Raw genomic sequence first — 13,093 nt, 5'->3', positions numbered from 1 at the left:
TTAAAAAGAGATGTACAAAGGAGACCATTTTTAAATGGACAGATCCCTTGATAGGGTAACCTGAAAGATTTTAGACAGAATCCTCTCTTTCTAGCTATTTACTGTAGTGCCCTATTCAATTCAGATATAGTTGCTCTGGAGCCTCACTAAGGCCAACCTGGACCCACTCCAGCCTGATCTTTCCTAGCTGGCATTAATCTAGGTGAAGGGTTCCCCTTCTGAGTTCAACCTCATTTCTTGCATCTTTTAGTCTATAAGCCAGTTCTCTCCCATAGGAAATAACAATTTAGAAAACACATTAGATCAAATGTCAAATCTGTTTCAAATTATCAACAAAAACTTAGCATTCTTGAGTAGAAAGAGATAATCCTCAACTATACTAGCTGTGTGTGTATGTGTGTGTGTGTGTGTATGTGTGTGTGTGTACTGTAGGCAAAAGTAAGAAAATAGAATTTGTTTATATTAGCCAATGCCTAAGTAAATTATCTATCCATTTTAAAGACTAAAATAATCCTTTTGATTTTTCTTCCACTTTTGAGGTTGCCATCAACCTCAAAGTTCTTTGAGTATTAGGAAAGCTTCTTTATCCTAGTCTCATCCCACCAGTTTGACATGATAAAAATTATACTCGAACCATGACTTCATGAATAAATAAACAAATGAGAGCCAAGGCTAAGAAGTGCTCTCTATATTATTGATTTAAATATGACCATTTCCTAAAGTAAAAGGTCATGGGCAATAAGAGTACTATGGAGACCAGTACAGCGGTTCCTCAGAAAGATGGGAACTTATCTTTCTCAAGACACAGTTATGCCACTTTTGGACATATATCCAAAGGCTGATTTATCTTACCACAGAGACAGTTGCTCAACCAAGTTCATTGCTGCTCTATTTGTAATAGCCAGAAACTGAAAACACCTAGATGCCCCTCAACAAAAGAATGGGTAAAGAAGATACGGTACATTTACACAGTGGAGTATTACTCAGCTCTTAAAAAATGAAGCCATAAAACTTGCAGGTATAGAGGGAACTAGAAAACAAATCATACTAAGTGATGTAACCCAGACACAGAAAGTTAATGTGGTATGCATTCACTTATATCTGGCTATTAGTCAGTAAATAAATGATAACCAAGCTACAACCCATAGACCCAGAGAGATTAAAGATAGATGAAGGTACTAGGGTGAATACATAAATCTTACTGGGAGAAGGAAATAAAATAGATTTTTGGTATGGTCTGGAGGGGGGAGGATGAGAACAGGAGGATCAGGTGGGAATGGGCAGGGGAAGTGGGGTTGAGGGAGAGAAAGAGAAGAGAGACAGAATTGAAGGACATTTGAGGGGTGGTATGGAAACCAAGTGCAGTGGAAACTTCTTATAATATATGAAGGTGATCCTAATGAAGTTTCCACTGAAACTTCCTAATTTCATTTCCTAATAAGAGAGATGGGGCCCCAACTGGCCATCTCTTGTCACCAAACAAAACCAGGACAAGGTTTCATCCAATTGAGTTACTAGTCAAAAAAGTTCCCCTTAAATCTCCAAACAATACAGGCTGTTGCTGAGACAATAGATTTCTCCCCACAAACTGACAGAAAGCCCCATGGCTGAAGATAAAATTACACATTACTCATTGAATGTGAAGAGGTCAAGCTGGTGCCTACATACACCCTTCACCCTCATGTTCTAGTGCCTTTGGCACGAAGAGGTACTCTGTGGGCTACTGAGAAAGAAATATAAACACCAGTCTAACCACAAAACCTTTGATCTACAATCTGTCCTGCCTGCAAAATATGTTAGGGCACTGGTAGCATAAAACTTGTGCTATCAGTCCCATAGCACTGCCTCCCTTTTTTAAAACTCTGAATCTAATATCCTTTGTTTAGCTTTTTGTCCAGACTATTATCCATAACATCTTGTAACCAACAACAATAAATATCCATGCAATGGGACAATGGTTTTACCCTGTTTTCTTCTTGTACTTGTTTAATAAAATGTTGATTGGCCAGTAGCCAGGCAGGAAGTAGAGGCAGGACAACCAGGCAAGAAGTAGAGGCAGAGCTATGAAAAAAGGAGAATTCTGGGAAGAGGAAAGACACAGTCTGCAGTCGTCATCCGAATGCAGAGGACACAAGAAGTGACTGACTCTCTGATAAAGGTACCAAGCCATGTGACTAACATAGACAAGAATCATGGGCTAATATAAGTTATAGGGTTAATAGGAAACCTGAACTACCAGGCCAACCAGTTTATGATTACTGTCGATTTCTGTGTATTTCTTTGGGACTGAATGGCTGCAGGATCAGGCAGGACAGGAAACCTCAGTCAACACTGATCTGAAAAAAAAAAGTAAAAATAAAATGACTCCTAATGATACTCTTTTATCCTCATAGATTGGTGCCTTATTCAACCACCATTGGAGTGGTTTCCTCCTACAGCAGATAGGAACAAGTACAGAGACCTCCAGCCAGACGGTTATGCTGAGAGGGAGACCATGGAGCACACAGCTCTAGATAACATGTCTCCATCAAATCCCTCCCCTCAGAGCTCAGGGAACCCTGTAGAAAAGGAGGCAGAGGAAACCGAGAAGACAGAGGGGACAGAAGAAAACGGTGCCCTCTAAATCAGCCACGAAAAACTTAGAAGGACTCAGAGGCTGAGGCAGCAAACACAGCCTCCACGGGTCTGCACCAGGTCACCTGCGTGTATATCACAGCTTTCAGCTTAGGAGTTTGATGAGACTCCTAAATGTGAGAACTAGTGGGTCTCTAATTCTTGTACCTTTTCTTGTGACTGTTTTATTTTTATGTTTGTTGGCTTGCCTTGTCCAACTTGGATATGGTAGTTTTTGTTTCATCTCACCGTATTGCGTTACATTTTATTGTTGTCTCTTAGAAGCCTGTCTCTTCTAATGAGAGATGGAAAGAGAGGAGATCCGGACTGGAGATGAGCTGGGGAGGAACTGGAGGGAGTAGAAGAAGGGGAAGCTATCCAGATTATATCTATGAGAAAAGAGTCTATGTTTGGTAAAGGGGGAAAATATTATATGGAATTGAAAAAAACTAAAAGAACACTATCTTTTTAAAATGAGTGTTAATTTGTGTTTAAAGATGAAAATGGAGTGATCTAAAGTTTGTGTTTAGCAGTTGATAAAAAATTAATTGGTAAAAGCAAAGAGAAGGCTACTTATTTTCCATTGGATTTTATGTTCTTGGCCTTTGAGACAGTCATCAGACTGCAAAAGTTGAAATCCACAGCTTTCCTTAAATCATAGATGAGGGGGAATATTATAAGGACCATGGCTGCTGGATACATTGACATCACTGAGTGACTGTATGTAACTGTCATGGTCAAGAAGGTAGGTGTTAGAGGTGAATGGTCAGAACAGTCTCCTAACTCTACACATAGGAATACAAACGGAAACGAGAAGGGTGTTTTAAACTCATTTATTCAAGAACTTATGGAGAACCCTGCTATGGAATACGAGGCACAGCACTGAGGCTAAAACTAAGGCACAGTTCTTAGAGAAGGCAAGCACATGGAATAAAACTTGAGAAAACACAATGATGCCATCTTGTGAAGGATTTCACAAGCTATCAGAGCTGAAGTCAGGAGCCTGGCCAATGAACCAGATAGTCTTGAGCTGACACTGGCTCTTTGCTTGAAAGTCACATGGCTATGGACAGGAGCAACTGTGGCCCTCATTCTCCATGGGGGAGTAAAACTGACCTCAGGCTTGAGGAGCATAAATGAGAACATGCAGACAAGCTGATAGCATGGTTCCTGGTACAGAGTAGACATTTGATAAAATGGTGGTGTGTGGGGTTGCTATTATATCCACAAAGTATGCACGGTAATGTTAACCCTGGACAAAATTCTAAAACTGCCAAATAATGTTTTTCTAGTGCCTAAAAAGAAAAGATGTGGCCATGTGTTCCAATGGATCCTATAATGGATCTGTCAACAAATTAGGTACAATAAAGCTCCCTTCATTTTTGACACGGTGCCCTCCATACTTAGTTTCTAACAAGTGAAGTGAAAAGGAGAAAGTCAACAAACTGCCTTCAACTACTCCACCAGGCATGCGGGAAACCAGCTGGCCAGCTGACAGACAGATAGGGAGATTTGCATGTGGTTGACTGCTCTTGCCAAAGGGTAATATAAATCTGGAGGGAAGGAGAAAGGGTCATTGTTCCCCCATTCTAATTCAATAATTTTATAAGAAAATAAGAAAAGAGCACCGATGGCAATCTGACAAAATCCAAAATCTAATTACAGAAGCTGTGATTGGCAGGACCCAGAAGAGTTTTCTTGAAAGAGCAGGAAAACGGCCTAGACCCTTCAGTGAATTCTTTTTTATGTGTGGCCTCCAAAAGAGGCATGATTATGAAAGACATGGTCAAAATTCAAGAGTAAACAATAAAACTCACAATTCTACTCCAAACTAAAGACAAGAAAAATATTAAGTCTCTTATCAAATAATACATAGAAAGATATGTTTCTTTTATAGATAGTGAGGCATAACACTGTAAATAACTAGGAAGGGGCTATCATACACTAAGTGTGCATACAATACAGAAATGAAATTGGTTGCCAAAAGTCCCAGTTTTATAATTTTGGTCAATATTTAAAACTATCTTTTAATGATACAACTATAACCTTCATCTTTGAATTTTCTGAAAAACTTCCGAAGTACAAACAAACTTTGGTTTCAAAATTAAAGTAAGAGTATTTTCTCTACCTGAAAGAATTCAACACTCAAACTTTATATTTGGGATTTCCTCAAAGTTGGCATGGATATTTTTTAACTTTCTTTTTATTTATTCTTTGAGGTTTGCACATCGTGCATCTCAATCCCATTCATCTCCCTGTCCCTTTGTTTCCATCTTTTGCCCTTGCAATCTCCCCCAAATTAAACAAAATTGAAGAGAAGAGAAGAGGAGAGGAAAGGAGAGGAGAGGAGAGGAGAGAGAGAGAGAGAGAGAGAGAGAGAGAGAGAGAGAGAGAGAAGAAAGAGAGGGGGTGGAGGGAAGGAGAAAGAGAAAGAAGAGAGAAAAGGTGTGGGAAGGAGGGAGGGAGGGAGGGAGGAAGGAAGGAAGGAAGGAAGGAAGGAAGGAAGGAAGGAAGGAAGGAAGGAAGAAAGAAAGAAAGAAAGAAAGAAAGAAAGATCTCAGTAGGGAAGCTGCAGTGTGACAGGGTGGGTTGCAGTGTTCACCCTTTTATCCATGTCTTTATGTGCAAGTGTTCTTTGGAAAGAGTTGTTGGTTTGGTTCAAGGGCGTTGGTTTCTGTTACATTATGTTAATTACCGATACTCGGCCATCACTGGGACTACTCTTGGGTATATTGTTGTTGCCCTGTGTTGTGGGGATTCTGCAGCTTTGGATCTGCAGAACGTGCCCTTCACATGCTCAGCAGATTACAGATGGGGTGGATGTTGGGATGGACCAACTCATAACCCTAGTTCTGGGCCTAGAGAGTTGTAGGGTTGGTCAGTTGCTAGTTCTCCCCTGTACTTACCACCAGGGTAAGCTCTCCAGCATTGCCCAGGCTAGCTCATCCTAAACTGCAATGAGCAAGGGCATGGCTGGTTCTCCTGCCTTCGGCCCCTCAGGGCTAGCTTACCCACACCTACTCCTTGAGGGCCAGCCCTGTTGTGTTGCCCAGTCTAGGAATAGGGCCCACTCTACCGAGTACTGCAGTAGAGTACCCTGGGTGAGGTGCAGGGCACGTTCTTCTGCTCTAATGACCTCAGGGCCAGCTCTCCCACCCGACACAGGCAATGAGGGGTGGCGGGGGCAGTGTGTGTGGGGGCATCTCTCCTCATCCCTGCCACTATATGGGAGGTGAGGGGTGGGGCCAGATCTCCCATATTAACGTTCTCAGAGCGGCTCACAGCATCCTGTCGACCAGATCAGTTCTGTGCTACCCAGACGCGGTGCAGAGCAGGCTCTCCCGAGTGCTGCAGCTGGTAAAGGGAAAGGTCAGCTCGCTCACCTGCTGCAGGAGTCAGAGGAAAGGGGGAGGCATCCTTCCCTTACCCACACCACCACATGGCAGACAAGGGGAGCAGAACCTGTTCTCCATTTTCACACCCTCAGGGCCAGCTCACTCACGCCCCCATGAGCAGGGTCAGCTCTATTGTGTTGCCCAAGTAAGGCGGGAGGATCCACTCTACCAAATGATGCAATTGGTGAAGGGCAGCACCAGTTCTTCCTGGGGTTGCAGTCAGGGAGGGGCGGGGTCAGCTCTGTACAGCCCTATCCTCTCGGCCTTAGGAAGAATCAGGAGCCACAAGACCATGGTTCCAACGGGGCCACGACATTACCATGGTTCCAACGGGGCCACGACATTACCATGGCCCTGGGCAGCAATCAGGCCACACACCTCAGCCCTTTCCTCGCTGCTTTCACCTCTTCAGACATGGATATTTGCTTAGCATTGTTCCTCAGACACGTCCGTGGAGACTTAGAGCGTATGCCGCAGTAGTAACGCATGCTATCTCAATGGAGAAAACAACACGTGCTGAAGTGAGAATTCGCATGTCGTAATCTTTCTATTCCTGGAACCTTGGCAGAAGCTTCTCCAGATGAAGTTCAGATGATAGGCAGCCAGATGTGTTTGCACGTGGCCGATGCTCCGCAGGCAATGTAAACCCGGAGGGAAGCGGAAAGGGTCATTGTTCTGCCATTCCACGTCAACGGTTTCATAAGCAAATTATAAAAACCCTGATGACAATCTGACAAAACATGACTTCTCATTAGAGAGGATCTGACAGGCTCCTGCGACTCCCACACAGCTCGCGGGAGCATTCTTTTGCAGCGTGTTTGCCCCTATTTGCATAGTGAAGCCTTAGCAAGGCGGAATTACTGATGGGGCAGATATCTGGTGTCCCATAATTCATAGTCAGCTTTGGTGTGCTTCCACGAAACATACTGCATGTAGCCAAGAGCCCACCCCCAATTCTTGCCTTTCCCGAAACCTCTGAACATAACTATTTGTGGGAGGGAGTCTTTCTAGATACAGCTGGTTAAGATGAAGTTACACCGGGGCAGGAAAACCTGAATCCAATCTGTCTATTGGCCTCATAACAAGATGCAAAAAGATAGAGATGCATGCAGAGAAAAGATGACGTGGAGACTCGAGACACAAGGAGAGCACCGTGTGATGACAAAGGCAAAGGCTGGATGACGCCTCAGCAAGCCAGGCCGTAGCAAGGACTGCTGGCAACCCTAGAAGCTAGGAGAAAGTCACAGAGCCCAGCCTCTCTGGGAGCTGTGTAGAGAACACAGCTCCACCAATTCCGAGAATCCCGCCTCCCTTCAGCTGCTAAGTCAGCAGACAGAGCCGCCCTTCTTGCCACCTTGGAAGCCAAATGACCTTTCCAAACCCTAGTTCTTGCCCTGCCACACATTTCCATTGGGCACACACGTATCTCCCCCATTGCCTTCAGGAAGTTAAATCTGTCGCTTCCTTCCCAGTGTGGAGTCGTCCTGGTCTGCTCCTTTCTTACCTGACCATGCACCAACGTTTTTCTCGATAACTCCTTGTCCACTCATCCTAGGTCCCCCCTCCCACCCCCACGACACTGTTTCAACCACTGGGCCTTTGTGCCTTTAATTCCCCAAGTCGGGAACATTCTTCTGCTTTCCCAACACCCGTCTCCTGGCTCATGCTGTTTGTTCTTGGCTTAGACATTTCTTCCCAGGAGGCCTTCTTTCTTTCTCTCTCCTAAAATTCTCTATGAACCTGATGCTTTCTCAAACATGTGTACTAGTCTGTTGCAATTACTTGTTTATTTGTATAATAGGCAGGAATTTTATTCTTCGCCACTCAGGTGCAAAAAAAGACACATTCCATTATTTCTAAAATTGAAACTAAATGTACTCCTCTGTCTCGCCCTCTTGACTCATAAGAATTTAATTCATGGGTCCCCTCCCTGTCCCACCCTTCATCATGAGCTCACCCAAGAATTCTGAATTCATGAAAGACCAGAACATTATTTCTTCACAGAAAACTGCGATGCTGTGTTATAGGCTGAGCTGCTGAGTTCCAGGTCTAGGGTGCCGTCAGGTAGCACCCTCCATCCGCAGCAATACTCCCACCATCTGCAGGTGCCCCACAGATACCTTGCAGCTGCTCAGAAACACAGCGCGTGGCTCTAGTCCGTATGGATTGACTTTCCAACACAGCAGAACATCACCGACTTTTCCTACCTGACTCTGTCACACACCGCAACACTACAAATTCCTTGCCTTCATTTGTTGCCATGAGGGTCCGCCCCTATTTCTTCCCCAAAGACAAACCATGGTTAGGCGCTCCTGTCTTTCCCAGTTAAGACTCTATCCAATGTCCTGAGCCAAGCCAAACAATCCCACTTTAACTCACTAGAAAGAGAAGAGGTGTTAACCACCGTCTGAGATGGGGAGAAGGTTGGGTGAGTGCATCTGTAGACAAAATGTGGGGCTGTCCACCTATGTGGAAAAGGGAAAGGGTTTTGAGCCCCACTGTTCCTCACCATGTCTCCACCCTCCCATCTGACCACATGGATTGCTGTGTAAAAACAAAGGCAACACAAAAACGAGATGCCATTTCATTCCCTAAAACTGTTCAAGCAATCACGTCACGTTTCTTCCCCCTAAGAGACAGTCCCTTGAGGAAGAGAAGGCCGTGTTCACCTGCTCTTGTGCTTGGCAGAGGAGGTGTGACCCTGACACGGATAGCAGAGACCAAGCTGTCTTCAGAAAATGGGCAAACCTGCTAGTAAATAATTAAACATTAGAGCAGAAGCCGGAGCGCAGACTCAGACAGACCTCGACTTGAACACACCGTGCGACCTGTCAGCCCATGCACGGGTTTTAGTCACACACCTTATGAAAGCCCAAAAGCACCCACAATTGCTTTCACCTTAGAAGCTGAGGGGCTGGGTGTGGTGACACATTCCTATAAATCCCAGTAGTCGTGAAGCCAAGGCCAAAAGAGTTCTGAGTGCCTTACCACCGACACTATTCAGAGTGGCTGGTACACCGTGATTTAAACAAAACACCCACATACACACATGTTTGTAATAACATCATTCACAGTAACCAAAAATAGAAGCCACATCCATGTTCACTGACAGATGAATAGGCAAGCCACGTGTGCCATAAGCATACAACAGAATATTATTTATTCTTAAGAAGACAGGGAATTCCAGCACATGCATCATGTGGGAGAATTGTCTGTATTCTGTCAATCATGTTTTAAATAAACGCTCATTGGCCAGGCAGGAGGTGTAGGCAGGAAAACCAGACAGGAAGTGGAAATGATGCAAGGAGAGCAGGAGAATTCTGGGGAGGAGGAGGTTGATTCCTCCCACTCCTGCCCAGGTCACCAAAGCAGCAGGATGTGAGCTGCCCCACTGAAAAAGGTACTGAGCCACATGGCTAAAATAGATCAAATAAATGGGTTAATCAAGATGTAAGAGTTAGCCAATAAGTAGCCTGACCTAAGGGGCCAATCAGCATTATAACTTATAGAGATTTCTGTGTGGTTTTTCTCTGGGACTAAACAGCTGAGGGGGTCGGGCAGAACCAAGAAGCCCAAACAAGCAGGCTCCCTCCATGTTGCACATACATAATGTGAACGAGACTTAAGAGCATTATACTAAGTGAAATCAGCAAGATACAGAAGATAGTTAGGCAGTTCCTCCCAGGAGGTGCTGTGGTGACTTTTCAGAACTGAGGAGAAAGAAAGGTCACTGGATAGGGGCACAAGGTTTCAGTTTGGGTGACAGAAAGGGTTTTGTAGATGATAGTAACAGTTATAGAACAAGGTAAATTCACTCCCACTGACCTGGATAAAAACTATTAAAAAAAATGGCTGAGATGGAAAAATCTTTGTTATGTGTATTTTACCAAGATGTTTTAAATGATGAAAAGATATGTAGTCTGACTTTTAGCCAGTTTTAATATTTATTTTTTATTTTAATATTTATTTATTTTAATATTTATATTTCTATTCTCTGGAAGCAATGCACTTTCTCATTTCCAAATCCCAGGGCTGGCCATACCCACACTCACCCCTTCATTTCTCCTGGACTTGGTCAAGTTATTTAACACTGTAGTCTTAGTATTTTTTACTTGTGACACAGAGATCACTACTTCAGTGAAATGTTTAAATAATTTAAATAGTGGGGTTTGGCTTAGACTAAATGTTTAGCACCATGAGTATTCCATTCATATGGCAATGATGTTTAGATACTGAGACATGGTTAAGTGGACCCCTTTTAGGAGAGAGTCCTGCAGTGAATAACAAAGGCCAGTGTGTTACTGAGACCTGGAGAGCTTTGGCGAGCCCTGGTTTCAGTGGGGGCTCAGATCCATCCCAGAACCTCTGGGACTCACCTGACTCTAAGCGATGGTCTTGCCAATTCTTGAAGTCAATGGACCAACCTGAGAGACTCATGGTGCTCCCTTTGGCCAAGGCCAAAGCCTCTAGAGGGTAAACTCAATCACACAGCCAGCAATATTATCGGCATCTTGTTGATCTGCTTGCTGGCCTGCTGACAAGAGTTGGAAGGCTAGGAAAATGGAGCCAGGCCATCAGTATTTAAATTGAGCTTCCTAGCTTAGGAGGTTCAGATGTAAGAGTAACCTCAACATAGGTTTCTGTTGGGGGGGTCTACTATTCTCAGCAGTCACTACTGAGAGGAAGGAAGTCGCACTGACCACATCTGGTAACATAGTGAGAAAACCAGGGCCTTTGGTGATAATAAGAGACCAGTCGTCGATAAAAAAAAAAAGCCAGAGAGAAATATATATATATATATATATATATATATATATATATATATATATAAAACCCCACAAAAGCACAAGTTCCACAATTAAAGATTAGAGACTTAATATTGTTTTCACTTCATTATTTGTATTAACTATAAAAAAATTTTGGAACCGAATAGAAGGCTCAGATATCAATCCACACATCTTCAAACACCTGATCTTTGATAAAGAAGCAAAAAAATATCAAATGGAAAAAGAAAGCATATTTAGCAAGTGGTGCTGGCATAACTGGATATCAACATGTAGAAAAATGAAAATAGACCAATATCTATCATCATGCACAAAGCTCAAATCCAAATGAATCAAAGACCTCAACATAAAGTCAGCCACACTGAACCTTATAGAAGAGAAAGTGGAAAGTACACTTGAACACATTGGCACAGGGAACCACTTCCTAAATAAAACCCCAGCAGCACAGACAGTGAGAGAAACAATTAATAAATGGGACCTCCTGAAACTGAAAAGCATCTGTAAAGCAAAGGACACAGTCAACAAGACAAAATGACAGCCTACATAATGGGAAAAAAATCTTTACTAACCCCACATCTGACAGAGGTCTGATCTCCAAATTACACAAAGAACTCAAGAAATTGGTCATCAAAAGATCACATAATCCAAAAAAAAAAAAAATGGAGTACAGACTTAAACAGAGAACTCTCAACAGAGGAATCTAAAATGGCTGAAAGACACTTAAGGAAATGTTGAACATCCTTAGTCATCAGAGAAATGCAAATCAAAATAACTCTGAGATTCCATCTTACACCTGAAAGAATGGCCAAGATCACAAACACTGATGACAACTTATGCTGGAGAGGTTGTTGGGGGAAAGAAAACACTTCTGCATTGCTGGTGGGAGGGCAAGCTGGTACAGCCCCATTGGAGGTCAGTGTGGCGATTTCTCAGAAAATTAGGAACCTTCCTCAAGACCTAGTAATACCATTTTTGGGTATATAGCCAAAGTTTGCTCAATCGTGCCACAAGGACATGTGCTTAACTATGTTCATAGCAGCATTGTTTGTCATAGTCAGAACCTGGAAACAACCTAAATGCCTCTCAACCAAAGAATAGATAAGGAAAATGTGGTACATTTACACAATGGAGTAGTACACAGCAGAAAAAAATAATGACATATTGAATTTTGCAAGAAAATGAATGGAGCGAGAAAACATTTTGAGTGAGGTAACCCAGACACAGAAAGACAATTATCACATGTACTCACTCATAGGTGGTTTTTAAACATAAAGCAAAGAAAGCCAGCCTACAAACCACAATCCCAGAGAACTTAGACAACAATGAGGACACTAAGAGAGACTTACATAGATCTAATCTGCGTGGGAAGCAGAAAGTAGAAAAAGAGAAGATCTCCTGAGTAAATTGGGAGCATGAGGCCCTTGGGGGAGGGTTGGAGGGGAAAAGGGAGAGGCAGGGAGGGGAGCAGAGAAAAATGTAGGGCTCAATAAATATTAATTAAAAATGTATAAATTTTTTTCTATCCCATATATTAGGGAAGTTACTGAAAACATCAATTCTATTTCAAATGATGACTGCATTCTTAGAATCTAATAGTGGTAATATCACCAGAAATTCGTTTTTCCTAAAAGTTAATTTTTAAAAAAATGTACCAGGTCCTATTATTTAAAAAGAACTAAGGGGTAAGCACTAGCTCAGTAGCAAGGTGCGTGGCTGGCAAGTACAAAGCCCTGGGCTTGGCATCTAGCACCACAAAAACATAGATATTTAAATTAAATTTAAATGAAGTGAAAGTAAGCTATGCAAAGAAAATTACCCTCAATCTTCCTCGGTACATTACAAACAAGTGATCCACGGTGACTCTGGCTTGAACCGTTCGTTTTATTTTTTATTTTTATTTTTTTAACTGAAATTAGGTTTAAAAGATTGCAAACCGAATGACAAAATGTTACTTTAGCTCCTTCGTTACAATTGCACACATCTCCACCTAAATCCCGATGTATGTTCTGAGGGTGGGGAATTTTTAAAGTATAAGTTTTTTTTAAAAAAAAAAAAAAAGACAAACATTACAAGAGTTCCATCGGGTACCAGAGGCTCTCAGAAGGGGAGAAAAAACAGGAAAGAGGGGGAAGGAGAGCAGAAACCTGAACTGCCTTCCAGTCCTTACTGTTCACAATTTGGCCCTAGAATCACTAGGAGTTTAAAAGCCTGGACCTCCCCACCCCTAAACACCTGTGGGTTCAACAGTGTGATGTGTGGAGCATTGCAACAGCAGCATCTCTGCACACACACACACACACA

The 13,093-nt window shown here is 42.8% G+C and overlaps 1 long non-coding RNA gene across 1 annotated transcript; it reads left to right on the top strand.

Moving 5' to 3' along the window:
- Positions 1 to 2,083: 2,083 nt before the first annotated feature.
- Positions 2,084 to 3,997, top strand: LOC146891481 (uncharacterized). The gene is made up of 2 exons (XR_014997371.2): positions 2,084 to 2,158; positions 2,394 to 3,997. It is a non-coding gene; the product is annotated as an uncharacterized LOC146891481 (long non-coding RNA).
- The last annotated feature ends 9,096 nt before the right edge of the window (positions 3,998 to 13,093 follow it).

Source organism: Myodes glareolus, chromosome 16 (assembly GCF_982192425.1).
Source record: "Myodes glareolus chromosome 16, mMyoGla1.1, whole genome shotgun sequence".
NCBI lineage: Eukaryota > Metazoa > Chordata > Mammalia > Rodentia > Cricetidae > Myodes > Myodes glareolus.
This window is presented reverse-complemented; position numbering and strand designations above follow the sequence as displayed.